Here is a 14,382-nt window from a genome sequence, read left to right on the forward strand (position 1 = left end):
CACCTTAAATCATTTTATTTATAAACTACAGTTTTTTAGGTAGCACAAGAAGGAATGAAAATCTGTTTGCGTCAATAGATAGATTTTTTTTTTTTTTTTTAGTAATGTATTATGTACATACTGGAAAAACGAGAATTGATTATTTTGGAGGTGATGCTTCCGATTCCGGTGATATGGCAACAGCTTGATGAGCTCGCTTATTATATCCCCCAAAAAGTAATGTTGTACTTTGTTTATCCTACATCTAAGAGGAAAATATGCCTGGCAGAAAAACTAGTTATGAACGCGTTATGAACCTTTGCTCCGGAACGCATAAGGAGACTAATAAGTATTAGCCAAAGAAGAAAACGGCAAACAAACAATTGCCGGGGACGCAAGCAGCATGGCTGACTTAAGTGAAATATACAATTGTTTGCTGAGTAAAAAATTCCTTAAGCAATAAGTACAAAGAACTGAAAGATTTTCGTCAAATCGCCTAGACAAAAATTCCGACACGTGTCTTTCTTACCGACAAACAACGGCGAGGACGACATAGCATTGATTCAGTAGACGCCCATGAACGTACTCCCGTCCCGGGCGAACCAATAACATTTTCGTTGTCGCTCACCCTTACGAGCCCTTGAAGCGCTCTGTGACCAGCCGCAGTTGAAAGATTTTCACAGAATCTTGCCCAATCAAATTATCATACATGTCCGTGATGGGGTCAAAGATTTTCTTTGCTAATTTCAGTTCGTGGAGTAGTGTCTCGGCGACTACACGGACTCTGAAATCCTCTGTTTCGATGTTGCGGGCAAGCAACAGACTCTGAATAGCGGGAATAAAGCGAGGTGTGATGAGTCTTTTCATCAGGCGGTAAAAGCTGCGCTCGTAAAAGTCGTCCTCGAGTACTTCCAGACATGCGTGCTGCCGTTGGCTAGGATGATCGACCTTACAGCCATAGCACTCAGAGCGTCTGTCGTCGTGAATAATTAGATTGAGAAGATGAAAAACCACCGATTTGATGGTATCGATGACGAGAGAAGAAACCCAACCGTCTACCTCATCCTCCTGGCAAGGAGGAGGAGGGCTCTCCTCCTGAGCGTTTGGAGGACTTTCTGGACTCTCCTCCTGACCGCCTTCCTCGCCCTGTTCATCTGGGATTTCCGACTCCATCTCATCTTCTGAAGAACCAGGGTTTTCGTCCTCCTCCTCCTCCTCCTCCTCCTCCTCCTCCTCCTCAGGGATTTCCTCATCCGGAGGTGTATCGACTGTCCCGGCCTCATTAGTGTAGTCCTGAGTGGCCTCATCTTCGTTAGACTCACACACACCCGTGTAGTCCTGAGTCGCTGTCTCGGGAGAGGGAGGCGGACACCTCAGGTTTTGACCGGCCGCCTCTGAGGAGGCAAAGAGGACCCGCGGGGTAAGGTTCCTCAACCATAGGGTAGGAGGTCTCTTTGCTGCGGCTGTTGTCGAGCTGGGCATCGTTGCGATTTTCTTCTGTTCGCCATCTTGTCAAGTTCTGTTGTTGGCTGCTTCGGTCTGCTTCAGTCTTTATAATATTGTAAGGGGGCGTGGTTAGGAATATTCTGGAATGGAGGTGGGGTCGGGGAAAGTTCCGGAAAGGAGGCGTGGTAAAAACAAAAGTTCAAAAGTTTAGAGTTTTTTTCACAACCAGGGTATTTTTCCATCCGCGGCTACTAAGGAAAAGACTGGTAACCCTATCCTCCATCTCCATCATCCGCTCCACCCATTCCAGGACAGGTAAGACTAGCACGGTTCGGAATAAACCGCAGTCTGGATTAAATCTTTGCAAAACAAACAAGTCGCATGCTCTCTTTACTTCCGAATCCCTGGATAGCAGAAGGGCCCGGAACCACCATCGGCCTGAGGTTGTGGTAACAGACGGCCATGTTGAACCCAAGACGATGTTCATCTTAGCCAAGTCGCAATCGCTGGGGTAATTGATCGATCTAGGAGGCGTCGCCTCGGCATTCTCTTCATCATTGTCACAAATGTTTACATCCGTCTCCTCCTCCTTACATTCTACCATAACCAATTGAGTCTCTTTATCTTGGCTCGCTCCAGCCACACCCTCATTTTCCTTATAGGCATTACTCTGAGAAGTACCAAATTGTAGCAACGTCTTCATCACACCCCAGTCATCAAAGGTCATTTTCACCATGACGGTTGAAGGAGACAATTTCTCCCCTTCCTTCAGCTGATAAAAGCAGAGTTCACCTTCTTAGTACTTGAAGACATAGCCCCAGTCTCCACACATACCACTCGGCTGTAGAGACCATTCCTCATGCAGAGATTCAGTCGGAGGCAATTGGCTACGACACAGATACAATGTGCATTTCTTTGGAGCTCTGGGTGCAGTAAGAGCGTCTTGGAATATCGTTATCGGAGTCTCGCAGATCAGCGAAGAAGACCACCTGCCGGAGTCACCTCCTTGATACGGACTCAGTGGAGAGCCAACTTCTTCATCAGCCATCTCTGAAGCAGCGCTATTGAAGTTTACATTCATGATGAGTAGAATGAAAGGCCGTCTTTCTATGTTTTAGACCAGAAAAGACACCCTTTTTATCCTTGAACCATACTACCTGTTGATCCACCCCTCTTCTCTCACTGGCTCATTTAAAAAAATGCAATTTCCCGTATGACGCCCATTGGTTCATTTAAAAACACGCAATTACCAACAGGCAGAAATTACCAACAAGTTGAAGCTGTGTGGGTTGGTTGAAAACACTGTCTGCAGGTGACTTTTTAAAGCTTTCAGCAGAGGCCGTCACTCTCAACATATTACAAGCCAGGACTTTCACCCAGGATACCAATGTTCCTGTCCCATTTAGGGTTTATTAACTTTACGCAAAAAAAATGCAGCTACGTCACGTTCTGCGTCACGTGGTAAGCTTCAGGAACTGAAGTAACATCTGATTTTAACCCAAACCACCATCTTTTTTATCAACTTAAATAAGTAGTTTGAGTGCCTGAACCTAATCAAACTGGGACAGTTTCAGTTAACGCGTTTAAAACTGTGACCGTTACGTTCTCTGGTTTCAGATATGAGGACGGAAAACGCTTCTGTTGGTCGCATCAAATGGGAGAAAAAATGACCTATATAATCGGATGGTTTGGAGGAACTACTGGCTGTTTTAAGGATTTGAACAAAATATTTTTCTGGAAAGGACAGTTTCTAGTCTGACTATCACCAGACCAAGCTCAATCTTTTAAGACTGAACATGAGTCTGGGGAGTCTGCTCTGTATTTTCTACTGCACAAGAGGCGTGATCAACAGGTATAGCTCAAATGACTCTGTATGCAATTGTATAGTCCTTCAACCAATCGTTCCGGGTGACGTAGCAGCAACAGTGGCATCAACGGGTTAATGCGCTTCAGTGCCCACCATGTTGAATGTAAACAAAAAGCTGCTTGGTTGCTTCTCTATCATCATCGTGTTAAACATGCCAATAGTGCACCAGGTGGCTAATCCAGTTTGTGATTGGTCCCCGCAAATTTGCAATGGAAGCAGGATAGAAAAATGTACAGGTTTAAAGCCTGAGATGCAGGGTGAAATGAAATCGCCGACAGATCGGGCTGGGTTTACCCAGTCTAGACAGTTTCTGTATTGAAGTGGGAATTTTAATGTCTAAAACAGTTCTCCTACATATTTGGAGTCATCCAGTGCAAAAATAAACATAATGAGCATTATAATTCATATAAAGGACAAACAATCTCAAAACAGTGACGCCATTCTTCTCTGTAGAACAGTTTAGAAAGGTAACAGACGATCTCTGACCTGGAGGGATCTATCTTTCCCACTTTATACTCCTTGTTCTCGCTTGGATGCCCATATAAGGCGTAATGTGTGACGGACCTGCCTTCCCATTGGTTGAAAACATAAACAAAGGCATCATGGGAGATCCCCTTGTCGGTAGCACCTACTGTCTATGGGTAGCACGGAATTAGCGGCAGAAATGACCGAAAATGTGATGAATTATGGACATCAAGTGGATAAATCTTGGATGTAACAGTTTGGATTTAATGCTCAACAACCCTGAAAAAAGGCACAAGTTCCAGGCTGGATAGAAAATCACCTGTAAAGGCTAGAAAGACACCAAAGACACCCCCGTGACGGCTAACTCCTGAGCTTTTAGCTGCAGCAATCAGTAAGTCTCTACTTTTAACTGTTATTAAATTATCTAAATATGAATCAGAGGTGCCGTTTGGGATCGTGGACGATCCTTTAGGGTTCTGATTCTGACATTTGGGTCGGACTTTTTAGCATTTATTTTTGTCAGTGTTTTAACCGCTTGAGGTAAGTTAGCCTACTACTAATGTTTAGCGTCATCTCAGCCTCGAAAGCAAACATACTGTTGTGCTGTTCTTTCTCTACTAATGCAGCATCTATTCAACAAATTAATATGTACTGTATACATACCTTTTTGCGGTCAATGCTTTAAACGAGCATCGGATGTCAGCCTTCTCCACACAGCATGTGCTCTCCGTGCAGCGCACAGTAACACGTGTCGAAAATAAACAACACGAGGCATCAGTGATAGTTTTTATTTCGCCTCTGTAATGTATGATGCCAGCAGACCCTTCTCAGCTCTCGCGTACTGTGTAATGAATGACAGTGCGCGCTTCTCAGCCACTCCAGCAACTGCCGCAACCATCGGTATGGATTTTTGCCGATAACAATAGTTCCACCAATCAACTATCGGTGCCGATTAATCGGCAAAACCGATGAATCGGTCGACCTCTAGATCACACCATCATAGACCTCCTTCGTTAGCCTTGATTGACTGCTTTCATTCAGGAAACTCTGAGTTGTTGCCGAAGAACAATTTTTCTGTAGCGCAAGATAGGGCTGTAAATAAAGGAATATATGTGTCTCTCATCCGTTCCAATGTTGGCATAGGTGTGATGCATTTGAAATGTCCGTAAATCCTTGCCGTTGTATGAACCCATGCCTCTAACATTAGAGCTAACCTTAGCCCTAGCTAACATGGATGTGAGCAGGGTGCGGTTTGGCGGGGGGATGCGAGGGCCTCTGCTTAATAATTTTTATCACCAGTGCTGACAAATGTACCCCCCCCCCAAAGTGATCAATGCTACTTCACCAATGGACCATTATATAGGAATATAAGTATTTAAAACTAAGTAAAGTTCTTAAAGGACAATTCTGGCGCAAAATTAACCTAGGGGTTAATAACACGTGTACCGAGTTGACCTTCTCTGGGATATGTTTTCATGCTAATCGAATGTGACCAGTTTTAGCGTGAACCGCTAATTATCTTATAATGCTAGTTGTAGGGGCAGAGGGTAAATCTCTATTTCTATATCACTACCAAGGCTCAAAATAGCACCATACTTCCACGGTAGCATAATGAGGGTCCCTACATGTAAACCGAAGCATTGAGAACTTTGTAAGTGTACAGACAGTTTATTAAAAACATAGTTTATAAAGACTGTACTGTTCACATATACAGGCAGGCACCACCTTGGGAAACCAGTCACGACCAGTCGAACCACGAACGCAGTGCAACCAGTAACCAGTAACATAGCTCAAGCATGGCGTTCGTGGTTGGACTGGTCATGACTGTTTTCACAAGATGGCGCCTGCCTGTATACTGAATGGTACTGTCTTTAATTTATTTTGCACCAGAATTGTCCTTTAAACGTGAACAGTCTATAGTGCGATAGAACGATAAAATCCCAGCGGCAGCTGCTGGTTGTATTTATGGGCTACAGAGCTCCAGGAAGCCGGCTACAGTGGCATTTGTTTAGTCGCCAACAGGTGACAGCGACCTGGTTACATACACCGCCCGCCGAAATGACAAAATGTAGAAAAGTATGGTTGTTTGGATTAAAACCCTCTGGAGGAATGTGCGTTTTCATTGGTTGAAGTAATTATTTTTTTCCGCGAAGTAAACTCTGCTCCCTAGTGTTTTATGTTGACGCCACGTTGTGCTATATGAGCTCATTTTCCATTGAATATTGAAGTCATAAGTGTTTTGGCATGGCTGGCCAAATGTCACTACCCATGGTATTGAAAGGGAAAAAAGTCCACACCTCTGCTTCTTTCACAAATGGCACCCTGGCTGTGAGCCTGGCCAGCAGTCAGATTATTCCAGAGACATAAATAATGATTAATGACGTGGTGTGTTAACTTTAACATTAATGTGATAGCGTTATAGCCTACTAATAGTACAATAGCTTGTAGCTTTAACAGTACAGCAAAAGCTACAACACAAATGCAAACGCTACAACAAAAACGCAAAAGCCACAACACAAACACAAAAGCCACAACAAAAATACAAAAGCTACAACACAAACGCAAAAGCTACAACACAAAAGCCACAACACAAACACAAAAGCCACAACACAAAAGCTACAACACAAACACAAAAGCTACAACACAAACACAAAAGCTACAACACAAACGCAAAAGCTACAACACAAACGCAAATGCTACCACACAAACGCAATAGCTAGAACAAAAACGCAAAAGCTACAACAAAAACGCAAAAGCCACAACACAAACACAAAAACCACAACACAAACACAAAAGCTACAACACAAACGCAAAAACTACAACACAAACGCAAATGCTACCACACAAACGCAATAGCTAGAACAAAAACACAAAAGCTACAACACAAACGCAAAAGCTACAACACAAACACAAAAGCTACAATACAAACACAAAAGCTACAACGCAAACACAAAAGCCACAACATAAACACAAAAGCTACAACACAAACGCAAAAGCTACAACACAAACGCAAATGCTACCACACAAACGCAAAAGCTACAACACAAACACAAAAGCCACAACACAAAAGCTACAACACAAACACAAAAGCTACAACACAAAGGCAAAAGACACAACGCAAAAGCTACAACACACACACAAAAGCAAAAACACAAAAGCTACCACATAAACGCAATAGCTAGAACAAAAACGCAAAAGCCACAACACAAACACAAACACTACAACACAAACTCAAAAGCTACAACACAAACTCAAAAGCTACCACACAAACGCAATAGCTAGAACAAAAACGCAAAAGCTACAACAAAAACACAAAAGCCACAACACAAACACTAAAGCTACAACACAAACGCAAAAGCCACAACACAAACACAAAAGCCACAACACAAACACAAAAGCTACAGCACACACACAAAAGCAAAAACACAAAAGCCACAACAAAATCACAAAAGCCACAACACAAAAGCCACAACACAAACACAAAAGCTACAACACAAACGCAAAAGCTACAACACAAACGCAAATGCTACCACACAAACGCAATAGCTAGAACAAAAACGCAAAAGCTACAACAAAAACGCAAAAGCCACAACATAAACACAAAAACCACAACACAAACACAAAAGCTACAACACAAACGCAAAAACTACAACACAAACGCAAATGCTACCACACAAACGCAATAGCTAGAACAAAAACACAAAAGCTACAACACAAACGCAAAAGCTACAACACAAACACAAAAGCTACAATACAAACACAAAAGCTACAACGCAAACACAAAAGCCACAACATAAACACAAAAGCTACAACACAAACGCAAAAGCTACAACACAAACGCAAATGCTACCACACAAACGCAAAAGCTACAACACAAACACAAAAGCCACAACACAAAAGCTACAACACAAACACAAAAGCTACAACACAAACGCAAAAGACACAACGCAAAAGCTACAACACACACACAAAAGCAAAAACACAAAAGCTACCACATAAACGCAATAGCTAGAACAAAAACGCAAAAGCCACAACACAAACACAAACACTACAACACAAACTCAAAAGCTACAACACAAACTCAAAAGCTACCACACAAACGCAATAGCTAGAACAAAAACGCAAAAGCTACAACAAAAACACAAAAGCCACAACACAAACACTAAAGCTACAACACAAACGCAAAAGCCACAACACAAACACAAAAGCCACAACACAAACACAAAAGCTACAGCACACACACAAAAGCAAAAACACAAAAGCCACAACAAAATCACAAAAGCCACAACACAAAAGCCACAACACAAACACAAAAGCTACAACACAAACGCAAAAGCCACAATACAAACGCAAAAGCTACAACGCTAACACAAAAGCTACAACACAAACGCAAAAGCTACAACAACCTGAATGAAAGCTGTCAATCAAGGTAAACTGAGGAGATCTGTGGGTGTGATCGCCTTGAAAGTAACCAATCAGAGGGCCAGTTCCTCCTTGGTTTCTGCCCCCAAAATGTCAAAAGTCAGTTTCATGCAGGCGTACAACACAAACGCAAAAGCCACAACAAAAAACCCAAACACTACAACACAAATTCAAAAGCTACAACACAAACACAAAAGCCACAACACAAACGCAAAAACTACAACACAAACGCAAAAACAAAAATACAAAAACTACAACACAAACGCAAAAACAAAAATACAAAAGCTACAACACAAACACAAAAGCTACAACACTAACGCAAAAGCCACAATACAAACGCAAAAGCTACAACACAAACAAAAAAGCTACAACACAAACGCTACAACACAAACTCAAAAGCTACAACACAAACACAAAAGCTACAACACAAAAGCTACAACACAAACACAAAAGCTACAACACAAAAGCTACAACACAAACACAAAACCTACAACACAAACACAAATGCTACAACACAAACGCAAAAGCTACAACACAAAAGCTACAACACAAAAGCCACAACACAAACGCAAAAGCTACAACACAAACGCAAAAGCTACAACACAAACGCAAAAGCTACAACACAAACGCAAAAGCTACAACACAAACACAAAAGCTACAACACAAGCACAAAAGCTACAACACAAACGCAAAAGCTACAACACAAACGCAAAAGCTACAACACAAACGCAAAAGCTACAACACAAACACAAAAGCTACAACACAAGCACAAAAGCTACAACAACCTGAATGAAAGCTGTCAATCAAGGTAAACTGAGGAGGTCCGTGGGTGTGATCGCCTTGAAAGTGATCAATCAGAGGGCCAGTTCCTCCTTGGTTTCTGCCCCCAAAATGTCAAAAGTCAGTTTCATGGAGGCGTACAACACAAACGCAAAAGCCACAACAAAAACCCAAAAGCTACAACACAAATTCAAAAGCTACAACACAAACACAAAAGCCACAACACAAACGCAAAAACTACAACACAAATACAAAAGACACAACACAAAAGCTACAACACAAACACAAAAGCTACAACACAAACGCAAAAGCTACAACAACCTGAATGAAAGCTGTCAATCAAGGTAAACTAAGGACATCTGTGGGTGTGATCGCCTTGAAAGTGACTGTAGTATATGATTTGATGCTGAAATCTTTGATGTAATAAACCTTTTATTATCAAGATCAGTGTCGGCGAATCCTTCTTCCATACAGCATCACAGCAACGAAACCAAGATACCACATGACCAATCAGAGGAGGGCCAGTTCCTCCTTGGTTTCCGCCCCCAAAATGTCAAACGTCAGTTTCATGCAGGCGTGCGGAAACCAACTTTGCGAGCAGAGTTTACCTGCTTCAAACTAGAAGACTACCTTTTGATGTTTTTTGCTTTTTTGGGGCACTAAGTTTGACATGTTTGTCGCTCGCTTTTTGCTACTCCAGTACACCTTTACTTGTACTGGAGTATTTATTCTTTTACTTTACTTATTACTTGAGTTGTACATGAAACAAGCTCAGATCCTACAAGTCACAAGATCCCCAAAGATGAAACCAAAAACATAGAGTAAAAGCTGCTTTCAAAGCAAAGGAAGAAAAGAAAGAGTCAAAAGGACAAGTTGGTAAATTTGGAGGAAAAGGTTCCATGTCAAAAAACTAAAGATGTTTAGAATAAAACTTGAAATCCTATGAGTAAAATAATCTTCTTCTATTGATGCATACGACAAAAAACACTGACAATCTTCACGTTTGAGAAGCCAGAACAAGGGAATGTTTCTCTCTGATCACGTATTTGTCTTGTCTTAAGTATTATTTTCTAGATTCTATTCTGCATTTTAGGAAATTCCTGCAACAAGACAAACATTTTTGCAGGCAAGAAGTTCAGTTTATCACCATATCACCAGATTTCTCCCCATGAAGTTTGATTTTAAAGTTAGGTTTATTGCACAAAAACAGCAGCAGAAACATCATATATACATTTTCTGATACTCACAGTATACGTCTTTAGATCGCTGCGTCTCGGCCGTCTGAACAGGGCGTCTTCGTTTTTCAGTTCTGATGTTTCCGCGACAGCAGCGGAGGATATAAAGATCACATCTGATCAGTCAGCTCACTTCCCTTTTTCCATATGAGTGATTTCCTTAAACCAAATGACAACTGACAGAAACAAATAAGAGAAGTTCCTCACAGTGATGCTCACAAACATCACACAATGTAAAGAGGAAGAGGTGGAGCTTCTGGGGTCTCCAGCTCTCGTTTCCCCTCTCTATTTCTGACTGGAATAGCAAATCTACCTATGTTATGGGACTTAAAAACAGAATAAGAATAGTTGATTTAGCTGCTGTAAATGGAGCATACCCCTGTATAGCATACATGTAAAGATGGCGGCAGCGTGAGCGTTTGATGCAGCCAGGCCTGCAAGCATGAATAGTTTTGCCTTCAAATAACTCGTAAATCATTTCATTGTCTCACTACGAATGCAATTTATCCTTGCGAACTGACACATTATATAAACAATGTCCTCAAAGCCTCTGATTTACAGCGCTTGATGTCCATCATGGAGAAATCAGTTACCAACAAGTTTATCGTGGACACTATATAACGAGTCCTTACCCCAAGTGAAGGAGTTCAAGTACCTTGGGGTCTTGTTCGCGAGTGAGGGGACAATGGAGCGGGAGATTGGTCGGAGAATCGGCGCAGCGGGTGCGGTATTACACTCAATTTATCGCACCGTTGTGACGAAGAGAGAGCTGAGCCAGAAGGCAAAGCTCTCGATCTACCGGTCAGTTTTCATTCCTACCCTCACCTATGGTCATGAAGGCTGGGTCATGACCGAAAGAACAAGATCCAGGGTACAAGCGGCCGAAATGGGTTTCCTCAGGAGGGTGGCTGGCGTCTCCCTTAGAGATAGGGTGAGAAGCTCAGTCATCCGTGAGGAGCTCGGAGTAGAGCCGCTGCTCCTTCGCGTCGAATGGAGCCAGTTGAGGTGGATTGGTCATCTGGTAAGGATGCCCCCTGGGTGCCTCTCTAGGGAGGTGGTCCAGGCACGTCCAGCTGGGAGGAGGCCTCAGGGAAGACCCAGGACTAGGTGGAGGGATTACATCTCCAACCTGGCCTGGGAACGCCTCGGGATCCTCCAGTCGGAGCTGGTTAATGTGGCTCGGGAAAGGGAAGTTTGGGGTCCCCTGCTGGAGCTGCTACCCCCGCGACCCGATACCGGATAAGCGGACGAAGATGGATGGATGGATGACTATATAACAACTGAAAGCTGAAATGTTATCACACTTCAATGCAAAAATGGACAATCTTCAGTCAAGTTTAACGTCGATCTATGGCTCTCCAACAACTTTAGGCGACCATGTAGCGGAGCTTGAGCATAAGGTCAGCTCCAATGAGGACAATTTATCCGACATACAAAAACGCTTGAAGTCACTCGAGGGTGAAAACTCCCATCTGTGGGATAAACTGGATGATGCTGAAAACCAAAGCAGGGCCTACAATCTTCGTTTCATTCATGTTCCTGAATCCAGCAGCTTTTGGGTGAGGAGAATTTCCCGGTACCTCCAGCTCTGGAGCGGGTTCACCGCTCCCCTATGCAACAGTCACAGAACCAGAAGAATTTCGCTCCGAGGCCTATCCTGGTGAAACTCCTCAGTCGTCAGGATAAGTTTAAAATCCTACGACTTGCCCGTGAAAAAGAAGAACTCAAGTATATCGACACACGTGTCCATATGTTCCTGGATTTCAGTACCAGTCTTCTCCAAAAGTGTCGGGAGTTTGATGATATCAAAAAGAAACTCCATGAACTGGATATTAGGGCGTTTTCACACATGAAAGTCCGAACCAAGGTCCGGACCAAGGTTCATATTTTTGTTACATTGTCTACATTTGATCCGGTAAGTTTTGGTTTCACACTGCAGTTATGCAAGCGCACTAAAGATCTATACGTGACAAAACTACGTCCTGCCATCATCACATACATGAGCTGCGTCTCCAGATACTTATAATTGATTGGTTTGTAGACGGGCTTCCCCGTCCTCTCGTATCTTCTCTCTGTGTCGGAGTTTTTTCAGCTGACTGCTGCTCTCCCCTACTGCCGCGGCTCTTTTTGTTTTGTTGTGTTGTTGAGAAGCAAAGACACGGGAACTTTCTTTCTGGAGAATTTATTCAGAGACAAACGGAAACCTGCACTGTACATTTACTACCACTTAACAAATACACTGCTGATGTTCTGCTCTGATAGCCGACAGCTGTCTGCTCTGAACGCATTCACCGTCACTCTCTCATGTAGCCTACACACTAAGCACCGAGCTATTCCTTAAAGGACCTTCCCTGGTCTTGTAACACAAGGAGAGCCTGCCAGAGCTTCTTGTATTTGATCCGAAAGTCCGAACCATCCAAAAAAGGCTTTCACACTATAAACGAACTGGACCATGGTTCAGTTTGGTCCGGACCGAGACCACCTCTTTTGGTCGGACCAAAATTTGGTGTTTTGACACCTGTACAGGTTTCACACCTGTAATTTTGGTTTGGATCAAACTAAAAAGTCCGAAAGTCCGGACCAAATAAGGTATGTGTGAAAACACCTTTAAATACTCCTTGAACTATCCTGCCATGCTCAAGATCATCCCCGATGGTAAATCGGTGCAGAGCAAGACTCCAGGGGAAGCTGAAAAGTTTCTTCAGGAATTAACAACCTTTACCTGTATGACGGACTGCACCTGTCTTGTTTAAGGTAGTCTATTGATTGGTTGTTGTTGATGATGTTTGTTTGCAGTAGCGTAATCAGGACTTATTTGTATACATCTTGACACATATTGAGTAGTTTTTCTTTTTCTCTTATTCTCTTTAGCCTATAGGGCTTACTTAAAATTAATTCAGTGGCTGATAAACATTACTTGGTTTCTTTAATTTGCCTATATGCAGCTTCTTGTTGAGGCCTATTACTACTATGCTATTTATCAACTTTTCTTTTCTCATTTTTCTATAGCCTATGGGCTTTCTCATAATGAGGTCTGTACACAGGGAAACAATTAGGCTATATATAAAGTATTCCCAGTTATTATTTTGCATTCTTGTTTTGTTGTTTTATTAATTCTAGGCTATGCCTTCGTTTGACCAGTTTGTGTGTTCTTGTGAGTGCATGGAGGTATGCGTGTGTATATGTTTGTAAATATTTGTGCATGCTCTCCCCTCCCCTTCACCCTTTTCTCCCCGACCCCCTGTCTATTTATTTCTGAAGAATCAGTATAGATAAAGGTTTATTCGTTATTCATTTAAATATTAGGATTTTGACACATAAAATTGATTTACTAAGAGCTTGGCTTTCTTAAAATAAGCCCAGCGTTATCACACTTTCTGAAACATGGCTGAAAAATGAATTGAATGTTTACATTACACACAGACAGACACACACATACACACAATCACAGAAAGACACACAGACACACACACACACTCACAGACAGACACACACACACATACGCCGGCCCTGCTATTAGATTAACGCACTATCAGCTTCATGCCTCTTACCTAGCCTATGAAGAAAGCTCTGCGTGGAGCCTCCGCACAACCATTAATCACGCTTTAGTCACTCTGAGCTCTAGTGACTGTAGAGCAGATTTTAACGATATTATTCAGGGAGTTTATGTCCTTTTTAACGAAATATATAATGTGGAAATATACATAACGTAAAGCACGGTGCTGTTAAATTACATGTTTAAATTTTAAATACAAAAAATAAAAACAATGACGGTATTCTTCAACATCAACATCCATTTTTTGGCCCGTGGCCTTCCATTCGGATAGATTGATACATGAATTCACCTCTGATTTAGATGAAGCCAGCAGTCAGAATCTGGTTTCCAGGCTGTTCAGTCTGCAGATGAGTTCCTCTCTGTTTCAGAATGACCACGAAGAGGAAACGACGGCAGGAGACAGAGAACAGAAAGACGACATTTGAAGAAGTTCAGACGTTGGTCAAGTTTTAAACGTGTGGACGGTTCAGTCTGGAGTCATGAAAATAACTGTCAGTTTGTGTTGTTGTGTGACTTTAACGAATCCGAACGGACACTTTGACAAACATTTGTCAGTTTGACGTGTTTGATTTGTTTATTTAGGACGGACATTATTTCAGCTTCATGTTTGCTGTGTCGGGTTTTTAATGTTT

The 14,382-nt window shown here is 42.3% G+C and overlaps 1 pseudogene; it reads right to left on the bottom strand.

Moving 5' to 3' along the window:
- Window positions 1-10,325, bottom strand: part of LOC116036844 — a 32,313-nt pseudogene extending 21,988 nt beyond the window's left edge.
- Between the last annotated feature and the right edge of the window lie 4,057 nt (window positions 10,326-14,382).

This window comes from Sander lucioperca, chromosome 16, assembly GCF_008315115.2.
Source record: "Sander lucioperca isolate FBNREF2018 chromosome 16, SLUC_FBN_1.2, whole genome shotgun sequence".
In the NCBI taxonomy this organism is placed as follows: Eukaryota; Metazoa; Chordata; class Actinopteri; order Perciformes; family Percidae; genus Sander; species Sander lucioperca.